Source organism: Protobothrops mucrosquamatus, unplaced genomic scaffold, assembly GCF_001527695.2.
Source record: "Protobothrops mucrosquamatus isolate PMUCROS unplaced genomic scaffold, P.Mucros_1.0 scaffold6278, whole genome shotgun sequence".
In the NCBI taxonomy this organism is placed as follows: Eukaryota; Metazoa; Chordata; class Lepidosauria; order Squamata; family Viperidae; genus Protobothrops; species Protobothrops mucrosquamatus.
In genome coordinates, this window is record NW_015392107.1 from 9501 (window position 1) to 13702 (window position 4202).

Sequence of the window (4202 nt, forward strand, 5' to 3'; positions counted from 1 at the left end):
GCTGCAAATATACTGACGAAGCTTCACTTACTTAGTTCGCCTGTCACTCACCTTCAGCTCTGTGGCCAGGTTCCTAACAGGCCACGGACCGGTACAGGTCCGTGGCCTGGAGGATGGAGACCCCTGCATTATAGTAGTGGCTAGTGTATATCTGTCCTGGTTCTGACAGATGAAACTCTTCAAAGAACTTTGAGGCATTGTTTACCTTAAAGAATCTTTATTCAAGAAGCATAGCATCGGCACTTACATAGTCGAAGCCAAAATCTGAATTCCCCTCCCCTGAGCACATAGTATCAAAGCAGCACAATTCCCTCCTCCAATTAACAGTCATAAATCACATTCTCCAGTTAGTTTGAAATGCAGGCTTTCCCGCCTTTACTCCGACCCGCCATTTCTTATCATCTCTTATTTCAAAAGCCCTGAGTTCACACACTATTACAATATTGTTATGTCTAACTAACTCCCATCACAATATCATCATATAAAAATAAAAAGTTGAGGTTTCATGGTATTACTTTATTCTATTGCACCAAAAGGAAGTCAATGCTTTTTTTTCCCCACCTTTTTGTCCACCTACCCCAGAGTTCTCCAACCTTTCCGGGCTCGTGGCCTGGAGGGGAGAGCAGTTTCCAAATTACTGTGTGTGCGCGCACGGGCACGCATGCAAATGGGGCCACGCCCACTGGCACAGTACTAGCAGCTGTGGCTGCACATGTGGCACGCACTGGCGCCATGCACGGACGGCCGTACATTCCCGCGGTGGCTAGTGGCCCGTTCGTGCATGCGCAAATGGGCCCGTGCTACCAGCCCGTTCGTGCATGTGCAAATGGGCCACGCAACCCGTGCTAGTGGCCTGCTCGTGCATGCGCAAATGGGGTGCGCACACCCCCGTGCTAGTGTTCCCATCCGCGTATATACGCAAACAGGGCCGTGGGCACTAGGGCGAGTGGGGGGGATGCGCGCCCGCGCGTACGCACCCTGGCCAGCCATTTCTGCGGCCCGCTGGCCGAGAGCCCGCAGCCTAGTACCGGCCCGTGGCCCATAGGTTGGGGACCCCCTGCCCTACCCTACAGTTTTCTCTCTTTCCCTTTTCCTCCCTTATTTCACCTTTATTTTCATTTTTCTTAACATTTTTTTGTATTTTACGCTTTGGTAAACTAACGACAATTTTGAACCACGAGAAACACTGCTTTAAATACAGGTAGCCCTCGGCTTACGACCACGATTGAACCCAACGGTTCTGTTGTTAAGTGAGATATTTGTTAAGTGAATTTTGCCCCCCCTTGCCACGGTTGTTAACTGAATCCCTGCAGTTTGCTGAGTTAGTAAACCGGTTGTTAAGCAAATCTGGCTTCCCCTATTGACTTTGCTTGTCAGAAGGGGATCACCTGATCCTGGGACGCTGCGACTGGTCGTAAACACGAACCAGTTGCCAAGTGCCAAGTTGACCATGCAACAGTCATTAAGTGTGAAAAACGGTCATTAAGTTACTTTTAAACCGTCTTAAGTTACTTCTCTCGGGGCTGTTGTAAACTCCGGTCACTAAATGAACGGGTTATAAGTCGAGGAGCATATAACTCTTTGACTCTGCACGTATCCTCTTTTGCAAGGCATCCAGCAGGCATCCCAAATTTCCTGGCTCTGCCACCCTTCGTTTCTGGGACGGCCTTGGAAACAAGCTTCTGTTTTTGTCTCTGACGTCTTGCCGGAATTCAATCTCGTGGCAAAAACATCTGGGTGACCTCACCACCTCCACCCATGGGATCGCTTTAATTCGGTTAGCCAGAGTTTTGAAATGCGATTTCCTCTTCCTGCGAGGTCATCAGCGCTTAATGCTTTTGCAACATTCACCCTTAATGGAAATAGTCTGGAAAAATAAAAATAATAATCATAAAGCTTCCTCCTCCATGGAGGTGGTGAAATCACCGGCTCCAATTGAGTCCTGCCTAGGCATTAAAAAAAAAAAAAAAAAAGCATTTTCGTGGAGCGGATATAAGATTACAGCCACCAGCTCTAGCTAAGGGATCCTAAAACGATCCCTCATTTCTGAAACATCTTTCTGCAAACTAACAGAATAACAGAGTGGGGAGGGGCCTTGGAGGTCATCTAGTCCAACCCGCTGCTCAGGCAGGAAGCCCTACATCATTTCAGACAAATGGCTGTCCAGTCTCTTCTTAAAAGCCTCCAGTGTTGGAGCATTCACCGCTTCTGGAGGCAGGTTGTTCCACTGGTTAATTGTTCTGACTGTCAGGAAATTTCTCCTTAGTTCTAGGTTGCTTCTCTCCTTGAGTAGAAGTTGGACTTGTTAATATTTAACACCCTAAGCCAGTTGGATATTGTTGTTTAACAGAGTTGGAAGGGACCTTGGAGGTCATCTAGTGCAACCCCCCGCTCAGGCAGGAAACCCTATATACTTTTCCAGACAAATGGCTGTCCAGTCTCTTCTTAAAAACTTCCAGTGTTGGAGCATTCACAGCTTTTGGAGGCAGGTCGTTCCACTGATTAATTGTTGGCAAATTTCTCCTTAGTTCCAGGTTGCTTCTCTCCTGGATGAGTTTCCATCCGTTGCTTCTTGCCCTGCCTTCAGGTGCTTTGGAGAATAGCTTGACTCCCTCTTCTTTGGGGCAGCCCCTGAGATACTGGAACACTGCTATCATGTCCCCCCTCGTCCTTCTCTTCATTAAAGTAGACATACCCAATTCCAGCAACCGTTCCTTATATGTTTTAGCCTCCAGTCCCCTAATCATCTTTGTTGCTCTTCTCTGCACTCTTTCTGGAGTCTCAACATCTTTTTTACATCGTGGTGACCAAAACTGGATGCAATATTCCAAGTGTGGTCTTCTAGAAAAGGCAGTTGGCTTTTAAGGCAATTGTAGATGTCCTGCTGATAGGAAACTATTTTTAAAGACCGTTTAAAAAACGACTGCGTTGTGTTAGTACATTAGGTGCCTTCAGTCTTACAACAGGGAGAGCATGGAACCAGACTTTATATTTTGAGCTGTATTTAGCGGGGCTGCTAATTACAGAGTTTCTCCTGTTGAGTGTGACTTTAATAATTTACCCAAGCCACCCTTGTTTTTATGTTGTTGACTGTTTTATGTTGCCTAACCGGATGCCTTTTTATGAGACATTCAGTACCTAAATGGGGTTTTTACGATGTGGATTAGCAAGTGTGCAAGGACACATACTTTTGTAAGCCAAGCCAACAACAGCAGGGTATAGCACAAGTTATCGCTAGTTGTGCAAAAGACCTAATTCACCAGTGCCCGCAGTTTATAGATAGGGAGAAATAATTTTTTAAAAATTATTATGTTTTTTAAATCTGCCTTAGTTTTAGTCTTGGATATCCAGGTCATGTTCCAAAGATTAAGAGAAGAGGTCAGTTATTTTCAAATAATTTCAACTGAAAAAAAAACACACCGGCATGCTTTAGCACAAGTGATCTGGGCTTTGCTGTTGTTAGTTGTGAAGTCGTGTCCGACCCATCGCGACCCCATGGGCCACGTTCCTCCAGGCCTTCCTGTCCTCTGCCATCTTCTGGAGTCCATTGAAGCTCAGGCCTGCTGCTTCAGGGACTCCATCCAGCCACCTCCTTCTCCGTCGTCCCATTCTTCTCTCGCCCTCCATCTTTCCCAGCATCAGGCTCTTCTCCAGGGAGTCCTTCCTTCTCCTTAGGTGGCCAAAGTCCTTGAGTTTCCACTTCAGGATCTGGCCTTCTAAAGAGCAGTCGGGGTTGATCTCCTCCAGGACTGACCGGTTGGATCGCCTTGCAGTCCAGGGGACTCGCAGGAGTCTTCTCCAGCACCAGAGTTCAAAGGCCTCCATTCTTTGGCCTTTCTCAGCCTTTCTTACGGTCCAACTTTCACAGCCATCCATTGCAACTGGGAAAACCATGGCCTTGACTATGCGTACTTTATATATGTGTATATGTGTGTGTGTATATATATATATATATATATATATACACACACAATTTTATTGAATATACAATTTAAAAACACAAAAGACACATTAAACATAATACAATTAAAGACATCCTTTCCCACCATCTCATCATCTTCCTATCCTCCTCTTCCTTGCCTTTTCCTCCTCTTCATCTCCTCCTTTTCCTGTCCTCTTCTTTCTCTCCTTTTCCCCCTCCTCCTTTCCCACAATCTCATCTTCCTCTCCTCCTTTTCCTCCTCTTCCTCTCCTCCTTTTCC